The 18,133-nt window shown below is 40.4% G+C and overlaps 1 long non-coding RNA gene across 1 annotated transcript; it reads left to right on the top strand.

Moving 5' to 3' along the window:
• Window positions 1–4,099: 4,099 nt before the first annotated feature.
• On the top strand, window positions 4,100–15,079 carry LOC122885860. Its single transcript, XR_006380211.1, has 3 exons — window positions 4,100–4,372; window positions 9,332–9,424; window positions 14,281–15,079. It is a non-coding gene; the product is annotated as an uncharacterized LOC122885860 (long non-coding RNA).
• Window positions 15,080–18,133: the final 3,054 nt, after the last annotated feature.

Here is an 18,133-nt window from a genome sequence, read left to right as displayed (position 1 = left end):
TATGACCTTTTTGCTCTTTTTATTATTTTCCTTAGAAATGCTTGTGCCTTTTTATACTCTGTTCTGTAGCAAATGTATTCTTTTTCTCTCAAAATTCTGTTTCTTTTCTTAATTGCTTCAGAGCATTCTTCATTCTGCCATTGCACCATCTTAACTTTCTTTTTGCTAGTCCTGTTCCAGTCATTTGTGATGCTTCCTTTATTATAGCTGTGATAATGTTTTCATTTATTTCCTCTGCTTGTCCTACCATGGCTATCTTGCTGAACTCTGAATCTCAGTAACTAGTAAATGTTCCCCAATCTGCCATACCAAAATTCCATCTCACGATCCCATCTATCTGAACCGTGTTATTCATGTCAAATGCAAATGCAATTGGATTATGATCACTGCCGATGGTGTTATAATTCAGTGCCTCCCAATTACAAGCCCCAGCTAATTCACTGGACGCTAAGGTAAGATCTATAGCTGACTGAACTCCATTGCTGAGGTTAATCGTAGTGCCTTGCCCATTGTTTAACGAAACCAATCCTGTTGCCTCTATTATTTCCTCCATAGTCTGTCCCTTGTAATCTGATATCCTCCCTCCCCATAATGTATTGTGGGCATTGAAATCACCACGCCAGATCACTCTGTTTCCTTGTTAAAAAATCTCTAATTCTTCAATCCTAAATCTTCTACATGGATTATACAGATTTATAATAACTATCTTTCTTTTATTCACCCAATCTCAGCAGCTACTACCTCTAAATCTGTATTGTAGTTAATTAGGCCCCTCCCATAAGTTATTCCTTCTTTGATAAAGGTTGCATATCCCCCTCTCTGACCACCATCTCTATCTTGTCTTATTACATTGTAACCCCTGATACTGAAGTCCAGATGTGGTTTCAGCCAGGTCTCTTGGATGCAGATAACTATCATTTAACTGTTATATATATTTCTTAAATGTCTATTTGCAATAAGGCTTCTGGCATTCCATTGTAGAATGAGAAAAACCATGATATTAATCACTGTACTGCATCAAGCCATCCTAACTTCTTATGCAACATTTCTACAGTCAGATCCTTGATCTTTTTTTGTCTGTTGCATAGTAACATTCACAACCTTACCAATAAAGTTATCCACTATCAAGGTGTCATCTTTTACTGCACTTCATGGGACTTGGATCATGCACCTGTGGTAATTTAGGGAAATCACTTGTAGAATCTGTGTTTGGGGCGAATAGAAGTGGCTTCACTATCATACCCTGTGAGATTTGCTTTGCAGCTTCAGCGTATGATACTTTGTTTTGCACTTTATATCTGAATTTCCTTTGCTCTTATTTGCACTTCACAGCAGATCAGCTGTATTATGCTCTCCACCACAGTTACAGCATTCCAATTTAGCGTCCGCTGCAGAATCGCCATATTCATGTTCACCAGCATGTTTTGCACACCTTGGTTTTGCTTTGCACTGATTTGCCACATGCCCAATCCTTTGACATTTAAAGCATCATAATGGTTTGGAAGCAATGGTTTGGGATAAAGATGATGATTTAAGAACACTTCTTCTGATTCCACAGGGCTTTGAATGAGTTAACTATTTGATGTGCAAAATCATATGATACAAATTTTTCCAACACCCTGCATCCATAATCTAATATTGATCTAATCTAATCTAATTGATCTTTGCAATTCACGCAACTAGTCCTCACTGCTATTCTTTCATCCCCACATTCACCTGCAGCCAAACACCTCAATGTGTTTAATACCTCCTGGCATTTATCAATGACTCTCTGAATATTTACAGCACATGTCATTCTTTCATGAAACCACAACCGTCAAAATTTTAATTTTAAATTTATGTCACTCTCTCTTGATTAAATAGATGACTCCCAATTGTCTTTCTTGATTTACTGAGAATCCTAAATCTCACTTACAGTGTATGACCATTGATCTATTTCCCAATATACTCTTGTAACTTCCTCACAATAAAATCTACATTTCTTCCTCTTTTCTGAATTGCTCCATCGTCTGCAAAAAGAGAAAGAATCCTATCCTGTCTTCTTTACTCAAAAACACATCATAAAGGGCTAACTATACTTTCTTCAAGGTATACCATTTTAAATAGCATTTCTTAGTTGAATTGATCTTCCAAATAAAAAGTCTTTCAGTCATCTGAACAACTGTCATTTAACACCAACTTTGCTGAGTTTAAAAGTACCCCGAGACGTTTTTCACCACTAGTAGTGCTTTTATGGCAATGTTTTATTAGTGTTTCCTTGTTTGTATCTCGTGCATGCGAAAGAGGACCAGGGGCGATTCTAGGATCAGACCTTCAGGGGGGCTCAGCCCCTAATGAGAATGTGACATATACAGTGTCAATCGTGACTTCACTATCTGTGACCAAACAGAGTATGTATAATATAATAAGAGGTAGGAAGATGGGGGAGAATCCATATGAATTTCTAACATTATTTTAATTGAATATTGGGTTGCTGTGGGCAATGAAGTCAGGTGAAATCATTTTGACCTTAGTCTCTTACCTGAACCTGGCTGTTTTGCTGAGAAAAAAAACCTGTATATCCATCTATGGAAAAACAGACATTTCTTTAGGGTCAAATGAAATTGAAAAAATGTCTTTACTGAATCTGTAAATTCATGCTGCATATTAAACAGAACAAAACAGAGAAAGATGTGTATGGTTCCAATGCTTCAATTCACTGCCCATAAATACTGTAAATATACCATAAGGCCCAATTCTATCAGAATAAGAAACATTGTGACTACTTTAACTAAAATAATAAAGTGCATCAGTTAGCTCGTTAGCTGGCAACTGTGCAATGCAAGCAGACTAGCTCAGAGAGCTAACATTAGCCGATAATCTCTGAGCTAGCTAGCTAGCAACTATTCACACCATGGAACTATAACCAGAGACGTTCTAAGTTTTAAATTTTTGCTATAACTCTATGACCCACAAACAACGTTAACTAACTTTAGCAGTACCCACACAAGGAAGTGTAGGAAGTGTAGAATGGTGCTGTTTTCAATTTACAATTATTTAAGCCCTGAGACAAGTTCGTAAAATCTAACAGTGCTTAATTTGTAAATCAGGAGGTCCCGAAACACAGAGAGTGTGCTGTTCCGGCGGGTCAGGGGGAGAGAAAAAGCCAGGGAACGCATCAAAAATCCACAGTGCCTGGAGCACATTGGACAACGCTTAGGTGCTAAACAAAACTAAGAATTTGCTTTTAATTGAACACAGTCTCAGATCAGCAGGCAGGCTGCTCCATGTATCATGTGCATAAAGGCTAAATATAGATTTAGTGAAAGCTGTGGGGAAATGAAGTGGTGCCTTGTGACCTGAGAAGGTCTGCTGCATTTGTAAATTGAGAGCATGTCTGATTTGCATAGTGGAGCCAAGCCACTGAGAGCTTAATACACCAGGAGTGAGACCTTACACTGAATTCTGAAAGTAACAGGTAGCCTGTGGAGCTTTTGAAGACTGAACTGGACTAAAAGACTGGCAGCTGCTTTCTGAATTAGCTGTAACCAGTGAGTGGTTTTAGCAAGATGATCATGAATTGCCAACTCATAACAAAGGCATTCAATTAATTTTAATTTTTTGTTTTTCTTAGTTGGAAAGGCGAATGCGATCATATGCTACTAATGTGATTGTGAAAGCTCAGAATCCATAATGACTCACATTCTTAAATTTGGTCACTTGTTCTGAATGACTGTGAAGTAGATTTTTCATTAGGGGCTGTTTCAGTTTTTAAAAAGCAAAGCTCTCCAGCATTATTAATATTTTCTTTGGACCCTCCCCTTGACTAAAGCTAAATATGAATTAGATCTGATGATGCTGCCTAATATGAAAATAGTTGTCTAACTATTTGTCATATTTAAACCAATTACAGGCATTTGAGTCCCTTAACTAGGCACATTAACAGATGTGTTTTAGAGCAGCAGGTAGAGACTCAAAATGGTTTCTTCGAGAGAGTTGAGTCAAACAGGACAACAGCAAATCCACGGCTCACTAACGTGCATGAGAGAGGAAGAGGAGGAACTGTATGCGTCACACATTCTCACGCTACACTACCAGTAAGCTCTTGTTTTATGCACAAGATGGTTTGGTGTTACCACATGATATGACTGCAATATGTAGGAGTGTCCAGTGGCTTGGTGGTTAAGATGAACGCCATGTGAGCACAGCATTCCTCGGGTCAGTGCTAGGGCTTAACTTGTTATTGAGGAAGAGATCCTGTTGTAGTTGACAGCTGAGTGCTAACTCGACCAGACAAAAACAGCTTTGCTCCTGATACACCACTGAGGCGACACTTTCATTCTGTGCCACAGATCTACAAACCTGAGAGAAATGGTGTGACTGATCATCAACGGTGAGTCCTCACTGTTTTCAAATAAAACATTTTTACACAAGTTGTGTGTTTGAATCAATAATGATAAAATTCATTTCACTGGGACTTGGGATAAAACAGAAGATATAGATTTGAGATTATAACACAACACTGCTCAACTGTATCCTGCTGCCTCTCAGCCACATTAATTATTAACCTGAATAAAGACTTCAAATCAAGAAAGGATTTTTATTTACTTTTGAATTCATGGGTTCTTTTGCTTTGTGCACTCTTTACAAAAACAGAGTTGCCAACCTTGTATGTCAAGTAAAAGAGCAAAGATAGAAAGAGAGATTTGCTTTTGTTTGCTGTCAGAGTGACTCAGCATTTTTCTGTCAGGAAGTACAGGGCTCGCTTCTCCTGCATAAATAATGACTGAACGAAAGGCCTTGTGATAAATAGACACATTCAGTTGTGTGTGTTGTTGTAACTTCCTGGAGGCCTTTGGCTCAGAGAATTCCTACTCAGGAATCCATTTAAAATACATTGAAGGTTTTGTTATTCTTTTCCATTGTTTGTGGGTTTGTGAATGCTAAACATAAAAGTTAAAAAAGTTAAAAAGTAAAAAAAAAAAACCTCAATATTTCAATGCAACTTTAAAACATGTTTTTCAGTTTTTAGTCTGAAACTGTCAGATTTAATAATAATAATGTATACTGCACTGGAACAGTTTCCCCCTGGTTTCCCCTGAAAAAAGGTTGTTGCATTTCTGCACTGACTTGTACTGACTTGCCCACTGGTGGGCTGCTGCTTGTCAGTACTGTAGGTTAAAAAAGATTGAAAGTTTGTTATTGACAAACTAAGAATTCTACATTTCTAAGACTGGTTTCTGAAACGTTAACTCACTGAGGTAACTCAACTGAACACAACTGAAATGTCAAAGAGATGTTGACTCATCTGTTTGGTGATGCTGTCTTGAATTTGCAGGCTGAAATGGCAGCAGACAATATGGTGGATGCAACCCCTGCAAATCTTTTAGGAGAGACCATTGTAACCATGATAACAAAATTAGCACGGACAAAGCAGCTGATGAAACCACAGCTAAAGTCTAACTGATGTACTTAGGTTTTGGTAATGAATATTGAGTTGCATTTTATTTTATGGTGCACTAATAAGACATAATAAGCTGTACTTTGTATCTAATTAGACCGAAACTAGAAATAATATGTTCTTTATTAGACAGTAAATGAACACAGTTATACGCTAATTAGACACCATACGTGCACCTAAATTATGCTGTAATTAGAAACTGCATATGTCCGATATAATATGGCATTTTTTTGAATCTGAAATGGTATTGTATTTGATTTAATTAGACTATGATCTTGTAAAATGGTGTCTAATTGTGTATTAGGATCTCCTATTTGGTTTCTAATTACAGTATAATCTGGTATAATAGTGTCTAAGTATAGTATATTTTGGGTCTAATACGGCATTATATGCGGTTTCTACTTACAGCATAATTTAGGTGTATGGTGTCTAATTAGGGTATAAGTGTGTTTGTTTACTGTCTAATAAAGAACGTATTATTTCTAGTATTGGTCTGATTTGATACAAAGTACAGCTTATTATGTCTCATTAGTGTACCGTAAAATAAAGTGCGACCAAATATTGTTCAGTTTTTATAAAGTTATAATTCATACTGATATCTTTGAAGCTGCTGATATTCACATTCAACATTTTATGCCACCAAAATGTCAAACAATTCAACATTCATTTTTGTTCAGGGTGAAAACAGCATTAAGAGCAATAGGACACAAAAAACTACTAAAACTAGACTGATAGCAATCTTAACAGCTCCAGACCATAATGCCAAACAAATATATTTGTCTAACCCCTGAACTTCATTCATCTCTGTGAGGAAGAATTCTTCACAATAGGCCAGAGGTCAGTTACACAACAGCTTCACAGGAGCTGGTGGGGATTCACAAAGGCATGTCAGGAGAACAGAGGGTTTTATGGTCAGAAATGAAAATGTATCTTAATTAAACTGTGAAAGGAATTATAACCTTACGGATCAGATTACTTACATACAAGTACATATAAGTACATTAATAGTTATAAATATTGCATATAGTATATCATATTCTACCATATATTCATCCATGTCTGTGGTCACATGGTGAAAAAATAAATTATCCATATACTGTACATTAGGGGCCATTAATAAAAAATCAGTCAGTGAAATGTACTAAATATTCCATGACTGTGGACTTCTACTTGAAGTTCATGTGAAAATTGATATAAGGATTAACACGTCATTGATTGGCCACATTCTTTGGATATGTATCTGTGTTTTACTGAATGAGGCCATGCTGGCACAGTGGAGCCAATCAAAGCTGATTGCTCTCTGGCAGCAAGAGGCCTTGTGGGACATTAACGGTAGTTTTGAGTTGAGATGATCCAGTTTCAAGGGAACCTTATTATTTGGCAGAGATATGTGATGACTGGGACATAATGAAATAGGACAATGTATTAATTTTTAGATGGAGCAGATTTATACTTTGACTATTGGTTTTGCACAGCCATCTTTCACTTTCAAAAACTCCCACTCTGTGTTCATTCAGCCTTAATAGCTCACACACATTTTTGGGTTAGGGTCAGGGTTATTTTCATTCTTTTTTGCAAAAATTACATTAATGGACTGTACTTGTATAGCGCCTTTCTAGTCACAGCCCTCGGGAGTTCAATGTCTTGCCCAAGGACACATTGGCATGTGGGTGGAGGAAGCTGGGATCGAACCATGACCTTCTGATTGGTGGACGACCCACTCTACCACTAAGCCACAGCCACACCATTAATCATGGCATTTTCATGCTAATAGATGACTGTAAAGACATTTTTTAATTCATTACAGAACCACCACCGCCTGTTTGTTTCACCTCTATTGTTCCTCTTTCCAGATTCCAGAAACGGCTGAAGAAACATAAAATATACATTTTCATATTAAGAGCCATGGCTTACAGTAAAATGTGGATGTTAAAAGCTTTCATTATGCAAGCAAATTTTCTACAAGTGCAAATATTTACTGTACATACATTTACAAAAGTGAAGTGTATGCCTGATTTAGCTCCTGCAGCAGCTTGTTTTGGCATAATTATTGAACTAGATTGCAATTATTAGATTAATTAATTGAACATTTTGATGAAGTATATTTAATTGAAAAGTCATAGCATTGAATATATTTCATTTGAGGTCCAACACTAATGGTTCACATTGTCAAAGCATTTCCACCTGACATTGCTGCTAGCAAGGTCTTTTTGGTGTGAATACAAATCCACATCCTCCCCCCAGCTGAAAATTAAAAGAAATTTTGAAGCAATCAGATGCACTCTGAGATAGAAAAATGGAGAAAAAAGATACATGGAAAGAAACACTGGCACAACCCCCTGTGAACCCATTCAACCTGCTGTGCAAAGAGAGTCAGGTCAAGTCAAGATAACTTTATTGTCAGTCAGACTATACACAATAGCACAGTACAACGAAATTATGTTGCATCCGGCTCACAATGATAAATGAGAAATACTATAGAACTGACAGAGAGTTGAGTGCAACTGCATTATGTTCCAGTGCATCATTTCTTCTGTCTTGTGGCCTGAACCAAGATTTCAAGTGCTAATTGCCGCTGCTTAGCTGTGGCATGGGTCTTAGTTCAGTCTTAGTCAGCCTGGTGGTAGGATAGCTAACTTTTTAGGCTTAAAATAAGACAGTGTTGTGACAACCAGTGTTGTGCAAGTTACTGAAATATAGTAATTAGTTACAGTTACTAGTTACTTCTTTAAAAAGTAATTTAATTACTTTACCAATAACTGCACATACAACTAATTAGTTACTAGGGAAAGTAACTTTTGCGTTACTTTTCAATGTCTGCTTCAATTCTCATATTCATGCACACATAGTTATATTATTTTAGTAACTGTCAAACTGTATCTATCATTGTACCCTTTATGACTGAGAGGAGTTATAAAAACTCCTGAACAACAGAGGGCTGCAACGACTAGCATTCCTACCTCTAAGCTACACTTAGAAAGTCGGATTTGGTAGAAGAAGACTCACACAAAGCTGGATGTATGTTAACAGAGTGTTGCTATGGTAGTTGCTGAACCCACGTTTCTTCAGTTTAAACATTACCGTCACTATGATGAAAAGCAAGCTCATATTGCTTGAACTGTCTTGTGCCACTGTAAGGTCAGGTGATGTTAGATCGTAAACCGGAAAATCCGGGGAATTGGCTGCATTTGTCTGCTATCCTCTGCAGTTGTCCACTATTTTCAGACAAAAGTAACGAGTAACAAGCCCATTTAATTTTCAGAAAAAGTAATAGGTTACATGTCTAGTTACTGCCAAAAGTAGTGGAACTACAGTAATGCATTTACATTACTCCCAATACTGATGACAACACATTGTGTTGTGACAAAAGTTGAGCCAGGTTTTGGGACAACCCTGTGTTTTTTTGCCAGAGCCCTCTAGGTCAATTCCCCTGCAGAGGGTCAATGCAGTCCTAATGTCACTCTGAACAAGGCCATGCAGCATGCATTTACGCTAGTGACGTATTTTTTTATTCAAAATAGTGAATTTCTAAATGTGACGGGTTTGCATTGCTGATCAATATTATGACAGGGACAATATTAAGTAACAATGGACAAACTCTGCAGACACCTCAGACACTAAGTGGATACGGTAATGGTGGCACTGCTGCTATGCTATGTACAGTACATGTCACGTCTTATTATTGCACACATTTTATGTCTATATCAATACTTTTCATGTAACCTGGGAGCACGTTTTATGAAAGTTGAGCTATGTATAATGTTGCACAAAATCTGAAACATGAAATCTAAAATTAAATGTGAAAAGAAATAATATTTTCTCTACAGGATGGTCAATGCTAGACTGTGTTGCAGAGCTTCTACTGACAGTTTCATGATGATCTTTTTGTAGCCTGCAGGTACGTGGTGCAGAAGATCCAGGCTGCAGTGAGAGGTGAGGTGCAGCCAGAGAAAACAAGCACCACAGCATGTGGCCTGGCAAAAGGTGGGTTTGGTACAAATGATTCCAAATCAATGAGCCCTGCTGAGGCTACTACTGGACAGCTTGTAGAGACCAAAGAGATTACTGCCTTTAACTTAAGAATGTATTTGACTTGTATGTATTAGACTTTTTTGAAAGCTGGCTTCTAAGTCATAAACCAGGACTGTCCAGAAAACTGATAATCCTTCCTCAGTAACTTCCTCTGTCCCATGACCTTTGCTGGACTCAGGTCACTAATGGAAGGTTGAATGATAATTTCTCGATTTACGACGGCCTGCAAAAACTCACAAAGCATGAACAACCAAAGCCAGTTTAATTCAATTTTATTTACATAGCGCCAATTCATAACAGAAGTTATCTCATTGCACTTTTCCTATAGAGCAGGTCTAGACCGTACTCTTTATAATATTATTTACAGAGACCCAGCAAATCCCACCATGAGCAAGCATTTGGCAACAGTGGCAAGAAAAAACTTCCTTTAAGAGGCAGAAACCTTGGACAGAACCAGACTCGCTGCCGTGTTAGGTTTTGAGAGAGAGAGAGAGAGAGAGAGAGAGAGAGAGAGAGAGAGAGAGGTTTAGAGGGAGAGAGGTTTTGGGGTGGGGGAGAGGGAGGCACAATGCAAATACCACCTAGAATTTATTTTTTTAAATGGTAGAATTGCAATTGTAGTATTAATATTAACAAATCAATAATAATAGGAATGACAGGTTTAGTAAATTACAACTTTCTCTCCCAGACTGTGCATAACACAACCTGACACCACCGTCCTTTAAGGAACATCTCATGATTCTGGTTTTCATCAAGTGAAAACCAGGACTTTTGAGCTTTTTAGACTAAAGGAATAAAGAAAATGACTTTGCCATGCAGAATCAAATGTATTTATCAATGTGGTACATTAAGTAACAATATAAGAAGAGTGTATGATGTCATACAAAGTATGGATCACCATTTTCTGTATTAACAAAACTATTCTTTCAGGACATCCATAATAATTTGGGACAGCATGTGTGATAATTTGGGATACAGTTTCAGTAATGTATGTCCTTGCTTGCCACTCTAATGACATATTGCCAAGAATATTTTCAACTGATCTGTCATTGTCTTACCTTAACATTAATCAATTGAACATGCCTAAGGTTACTGGATGTTACATATTTGCCTATTATGATGTGCTGAATAGCTAATGAAACAGGAAATGTGAATATGTGTCTAAACAACAAGTAATTTATCATGGTGATGCAACAACGCTGGACTGAATCCTGAGGCCCAACAGGTCTCATCTGACCCCGTGGGACCAAAGGCACACAGAACGTGTTGGAAAAATGCTGATACCAAAAAAATTCTGAAAGAAAGAGGCCTGCTAAAACAAGGCTGCGGCCCTTTCTGAGATCGAATACGACCTGGTTAGAAAAGAAGAAACCCTGGGCCTTACGCACGAGTCACGTGGTGCAGAGAAGGAGAAATAGATAGAGATGGAGAGACGGAGTGAAAAAGATTTAACTCTTAAAGAAAGAAACTTTATTAGCAAACTTAAATTGCTGATACCAAATTATAGAAGTTGCTACATCCGGTCGCATCACCGGAGTCCTAAAGAAGGGCGTAACAAACTTTAAACTCAGCCAAAAGCTGGCAGATGCTCACATCGCGTTGCCATCACTACCGAACTTCATCAGTCTGCTTATGGGGGAAGAGATCCGACTCAGGCCAGAGTCGCCCCGTGGGACCGACAGCGTGGCCTGAAACAAGGAACTCAGAGAAGTTTCATCCGGAACCAATCACCATCAAGTGCCTCAGAGAAATGGCACTGCTTCTTCTCTCCTCTCCCCTCCAGGGCAACACCTGCCCTGCTCAGCCAAAACTTAGGTGAAACAACAGATACTTTTCTCTGACATTGGGGTTCGATGCGTTAGTTTAATAAGAACAATTAAGAAACATAGATAAAATTTGTAGTTTAATCTCCTATCAACATAGGTATGATAGCTAAATTACTTCAGGTGATTAATAATTCGTAATAATAATCTGCCTTGACTTTCCAAAAGTTCTCAGTTACTGAAAGTGCCTAGTTTATTTAATTGGTAACTATTAAAGTTGTCCACATAGTGGTTTCCTATGTTTACAAAAGTTAAGCCGATGAAGTTGAAGCGCTTTGAGTAGTCAGAAAGACTAGAAAGGCGCTATATAAGTACAGTCCATTTACCATTTAATACCGCTAACCAAAATAATCATTCACTGCATCCTTTGTGTCAAATGGTCATTCATTTGCTTATTAATTATTCATCGCTGTGTTCATATCATTTATTCATGGTTGCATGTATCTATTCATTTGTCTGACTAAATTGATTATTAATTCATTAATTAATTAATTAATTATTATAAATGACTTCTCCTGGTAAAGGAGTGGTGCCCCGTTTCAAATAAATTTAACTTAAGTTAGATCCTGTTACCGGGTGCACGGTGGCAGAGCGGCTAAAGCTCCTGCCTCCCAATAAGGAGATCGTGGGTTCGTGGGATCGATTCCCGGACCAGACCAACATCACACAATCTCTCTGGGTGGAGTCTGCATGTCCTCCCCGTGTTACCGTGGGTTCTCTCCGGGTTCTCCGGCTTCCTCCCACCGTCCAAAGACATGCATGTGTAGGTTAATTGATAACTCTAAAATTGCCCGTATTGAATGAATGTGAGAGTGAATGGTTGTCTGTCCTTGTCTGTGTCTGTGTTAGCCCTGCGACGAGTTGGCCACTGTCCAGGGTGTACCCTGCCTAAGGCCCAAAGTCACTGGGATAGGCTCCAGTCACCCGCGACCCCTAACGGGACCAAGCGGTAGAAAATGGATGGATGGATGGATGGATGGATAGATCCTGTTATTTAATATGAACGCTGCTTTTATTCTGATAGCCGTTAGTGTAAACCTGCTCCTTCCACTTACCAAAATTAAGGTCATTCGATGTGATCAGTTTAATGCATTTAAACCTTTAATCTGCTACATAAAGCTTTGAACAAGTGTCCACATGAAATCCGATCAAAATCTGATTGCTCTGTCCAACTAAAACAACCAAACGTTACATCCTCCTCTCGTTTGCGTGGGTCCACAAAAACAACAACAAAATGCTGTGAGTTTGATTTGGGTGGAGGAACTTTGCAGCTGTTGGCTCATGGTCTTATGGTCAAACCGCGAGCTGAACACTCCTTTCTTCTCTTTATTTTTCTCTGCTGAGATGCCAAGTGTCCATGCAGTCATATAACTATGACTTTAATAACTTTCTGAACCGTATCTGAGCCGACTTTCCACCATGATTTCTTTTCCTTTCTCTCAGCAATACGGCAAAGTAATAGCTCTGCCGGAAACTGAAGTTCCGCTTCGCATCATTTCTTTGCACTACCTGTCTTCATAATGTGTAGCCTATTCCTTTCTGTTATTTTAGTAGTTTATATTGAGTTTAACTCAACAGTGCATGAGTTCACGTTCACAAACGGATACGTTCAGTTCAACATTCACCAAAAACATGAGCACGTTCAATGACGCGTGTCCATGCACAACACTTCCTGTATGCGCCATCAAACCTTTGATGTTATTTGCGTAAGACTGCGACTGGTACGTATTTCCGCCCATGTAGTTGTTGGATGTGGATTGACAATGCGTTTGCAATTACACTTGTGTTCAATGTGGTCACAATGCATCTCTGACCACCTCCTGAGGTGGTCTGGCTGATCGGATCACAATTAGTCCTCAGTGCGTCTTGGTTGCATTTGCACCTGTACTTTCATGTGGTCAAGCTAGTACTTGTCCTATTGTAATCTGATCACCCAAAACACATTTTAATGCCAGGTGTAAAGGGGGTCAACATCTCAGCCAGCCTGGACACTCATCAGTTTGCTTTCAGAGCCAACAGATCCATTGCCCTCTACTCAGCATTCAACACAATCACCTCCATTAAATTCATTGACAAACTTGGGCTTGAGTACCACACTCTGCAACTGGATATTGGACTTCCTCACAAACAGACCACAGACAATTCAGATTGGTGGTCACACCTCCTCCACTCTAGTGTTGAACACCGGAGCCCCCCAGGGCTGTGTGGTCAGCCCCCTCTTGTTCATGCTGTACACCCACAACTGCAATCCCCAACATGGAGAGAACTCTGTTCTGAAGTTTGCGGATGATAATGAGACTTCGGACTAAAGACCGGCAACGAAGACGGAAACCATCTGGAGGTCTGGTGGAATGCCGGCGATGCAGGCGGAAGGTCACTGGAGGCCTGCGGTGAAGGTGGAAGGTCACTGGAGGCCGGCGGCGAAGGAAGGCAGGACCCTTGTGGAGGCCGGCGGTGTGGCTGTAGAAGACGATCGGGGTCTGCCGACAGGGCAGCTGGACAGGAGGCCAGCGACGGAGAGACTGGCAGAGGAGCTGGCGGAACCAGTGATGCCAGGGGACCAGGAGCCTGCCGCTCAGGTGGATCAGGAGAGTGCTGCTGCAATCCAGCAGCAACAGGACATGACGGCTGCAATCCAGCAGCGGCAGGAGTGTGCTGCAGTGCAGGAGTGTGCTGCAGTTCAGGGGATTGCTGCAGCGCAGGACTTAGTGAACTCTCAATTCGTTGTTCAAAGTCATTCAAAGTTGTTTTAAGTCTTCAAACCCCTGTTATTTCACAAAGTCAATAGCCTGAGATGAAACTACCTAATTCCGTATCCCTTTAACGTTTGAAAGAACATTTTGGGGATTGGACATCTTTCTGTTTATTTTGTAAGTGAATTTAAGGGGGGGAAAACTGCAGGATGTGAAATCAAATCAAATTAAACCTAATTATTTGTCTCTGCATCCAATCACTGTTTGTTCCTCTGACTCTGTCTCTCTGCAGCAGAAAGGGATGGCAGCCTCAACGCTGATGAGTCAACCTTGATTCCCCAACCAACAGAGATGGTCGATGTGCTGCGGAAGGAAGAGTGTGGATCCTGAAAGTAAACTGAGAGCTGGAGGGTAGAGTGGAAGGTCCATAATGAGAAGTCAAACACATGAAACACACACACACACACACACACACACACAGAGAAACAAACACTTCCTGGTTGATGCTCTTCTTCAACTTGCCACTTTTATAAAACAACAGACTTGGTGAGCTGTGAGGCTTCATGATCTTTTCAAACTAAAAATCTGGCTTGGAAGGTAGTATCGGACACACCAGGTTTTAATGATATTCCCACATTAAAATTAATATCACATAATGTTGGTGAGCTGACTGTATATGGTTCTTTTCAAATGTAATGTAAAAATCAGCAATTCCGTGTTGCAGATTTGTTTTTTGATTTGTTTTTCAAATATCATCTTTGCACTGACAGGCAAATTTGTCTGTCTGTGTTCCCTCCACAGTCTCAACCTGACACAAACAAACACAGACACAAACATTCATAAAAACCCAGACAAATAAACTCTGAATTGGATTGAACTCCCACCTGCTTCCAGCTCTTGGTTTTCTTTCCTGCTCATCCTTCATCCAGTGGAGAGAGCAGTCCGAGTTGGCAGAGAGAATGAAAGCTTGATCACCAATTCCCCATCATAGGAACTGATCAGTCTGGATAAATATTGAGACTCTGCTGACGAAGCTGCAGCAAGTCATATATTCATGTATTCATAGACCTGTACTTAAAAAATAGCATATATCTTGTGTTCTCTGTGTGAGTCCCTGTGTCCCAGTTTTTCTGTTTGTGCTCTGTGGCTGTTGAGATTAATCTCTTCCTGGCTCTACAATGTTTTCTATTAAGGGTTTTATAAAAGTATATACATATATATTTACCAGATTTAGCTGCTAACCACTTTCCAATGTATAAATGACATGCATCTGAAGTGGATATTTGGGTTGTGAAGCTTGGCCTTTAAATGTAGATGCGTGAGGCTCAGAGATCAGTTCGGCCCTGGTGTGGGCATTTATTGAAGCACCATGTGCAACAGAGTGACTAAAGCACAACAGCTTACCAACACTTAGCCCAACCCCCCCTTAAATACCCTCCCACTACTAATTAGGATGGACTAAACCATCAGTGGGGGAGGTCACTACCCACATACACATATACACACTCTATTTGTCAAAATTAATATGTACACATACTGTATATACAATCCACTTCATAAATTAATAAACAGTAACAATATCCAATATCTGTAAAATATGCTAACATGTTACAGAAAAGGCACATAAGCCCACCTCCTCTGCTTCTCAAACATGCAACAGTCAGAAAGTATAAATAGCTTTTGGTTCCATAGCAGACTCTTTTGCTTGAGGAAGAGGACACAGGTGAGTAACACAGGTAAGATAATAATAATTATAAAATAATCAAACTTTATTTATAGAGCATTTATAAAAACACAGTACAAAGTGCTTCACAGAGAGAGAAGTAAAATACCACAGTGAATGAGAAAATACATAAAAACAATAAAATAAACAGATAGCTCAGGTAAGATCAGGATATGCTTTCCAATGAAAATGCATTTTGAGAAGAGACTGACACTGACTCAGACCAGTGCTTAGATTACCATCAAACAATAGACAGCCGGCATGCCTGCTGGAGGATTATCTCCATCACATTTCCTCCCCCCTCTCCCCAGAGTGCATAAGGTACAGTAACATTTCAATTACCATCCTCTGGGATGAGGGAAAGACAGTCTGCCACCTGGTTGCTCTTTCCTGCTCGATACTTTACAGTAAAGTTGTACAGCTGCAATGACAGGTACCACCCAGCAATCCTCATGTTGGCATCCCTCATCTTCAGCAGCAACTGCAGTGCCCTGTGATTAGTTTCCAAAACAAAGTCTCTTGCAAACAAGTAGTATTTCAGTGATTCCACAGCCCATTTCATTCTTTCTCAATGGTTGAGTACCTGGTTTCTCTGGGTTGCAGCTTGCGACTCAAGAAAACCACTGGCCTCTGCTCCCCACCAACTTCCTGCAGCAGCACGGCTCCAAGACCTTCTCCTGATGCATCCATTTGCAGGGTAAAGAGCTTTGAGAAGTCAGGGCTATGTAGGACTGCAGACCCACAGACGGCTCCCTTTAGCAGACTGAGGGCTTTGTCACTGTCATCAGTCCATCTCACTCTGTTTGGAGCCTCCCTTACTCCAGATCGGTTTAGCACTGCAGCAATCTCAGCAAACCTTGGAATTAATTGTCTGTACAACCCTACCAACCCCAAGACAGATTTTACCTTCTTCTTGGTTGTGTGGGTTGTGGGAACTCCTGGATGGTGTAGATCAATGCAGAACCTAAGAGTACCATCTTTTTTAGCACTAACACTATAGGGCTGCACCACTCACTGTATGAATGTTCAATTTTCCCAGGGCCAACATTACCTCCAGTTCCTGTTTTAGTGGTGACAGCAGCCTCTCTGGGATACTGTAGGTCTTTTAGCAAGCTGGGTTGTCCTCAGGTAGATTTTGTGCTGGATCAGGTTTGTGTAGCCAGTTATTTCCAGGAACAACTCTGGGGTCTATCATACAGGTCCTGTTTCTGGGCATGTGACAAATGAGTCAAGTCAAGTTGAGGCATTTTCTACGTGCCTGGCCTTGACACTTTTTAGAGGGACAGCTTCTGGGTATTTTGTTGCATAGTCCACTACTACAAGGATGAAACAATTGCCCGATGTACTTCTCTAGTGGTCCATCAATGTCCTTTGCTACCACATCTGAAAACACAAGGGGACTGGGTCCCAGGCTGTGGTACAGCCTCCCCCTGAGAGTCAAGACTGCCGGACAGTCCTGGTAAACCCAAACATGTAGTGAAGGTGAACTGGAAACATGTGGCTGAGGGCCCTGTACGTGAGGTCCAACCTCCAGAAGAGCTGTCAAGTTGAAAAAGTAGGCCAGGCTAAGTTGGCCCAGGGATCTCGTGAAGCAGCAGACAGGTACTGGGAGGCCAGAAGGGCTGCAGCTTTGGTGGTCACAGAAGCAAAAACCGGGTTGTGGGAGGAGTTCGGGAAGGTTATGGAGAAGGACTTTCGGTTGACCTCAAGGAAGTTCTGGCAAAATGTTAGACAAGTCAGTAAGAGAAAGCAGGGCTTGGCTCAGGCTGTGTTCAGCAGGGGAGGAGAACTGCTGATGCAGAATGGGGATATTGTCGAGTAGTGGAAAGAGCACTTTGAGGAACTCCTGAACCTGACCAACATTTCCTCTGTAGAGGAGGCAGACCTGGGTGGTGGTTCCCATTTTTAAAAAAAGGGTGTACTCCAATTATGGAGGTATCACACTGCCCAGCCTCCCTGGGAAAGCTTATTCCAGGGTGCTGGAAAGGAGGCTCCAACCAATTTTCAAACCTCAGATCCAGGAGGAGCAATGCAGATTCAGTCTTCAGTCCTGGTCGTTGCTTCTCTGCTCTTTGCAGATGATGTAGTTCTGTTGGCTTCATCCAACTGTGACCTTGCACTGCAACGGTTTGCAGTCAGGTGTGGAGCAGTTGGGATGACACTCAGCATTGCCAAGTCGGAGGCCATGGTTCTCTGCCAAAAAATGATGGATTGCTCCCTATGGGTTGGGAGTGAGTTGCTGCCCCAAGTGAAGGAGTTCAAGTGTCTCGCGTTCTTATTCACGAGTGAGGGTAAAATGGAGCATGAGCTTGACAGGCGGATTAGTGTGGCATTAGCAGTAATGCAGGCACTGTACTGGACCACTGTGATGAAGAGGGAGCTGAGCTGGAAGCCAAAACTTTTGATTTACCAGTTGGTCTAC

Source organism: Siniperca chuatsi, linkage group LG12, assembly GCF_020085105.1.
Source record: "Siniperca chuatsi isolate FFG_IHB_CAS linkage group LG12, ASM2008510v1, whole genome shotgun sequence".
Lineage (NCBI taxonomy): Eukaryota > Metazoa > Chordata > Actinopteri > Centrarchiformes > Sinipercidae > Siniperca > Siniperca chuatsi.
This window is presented reverse-complemented; position numbering and strand designations above follow the sequence as displayed.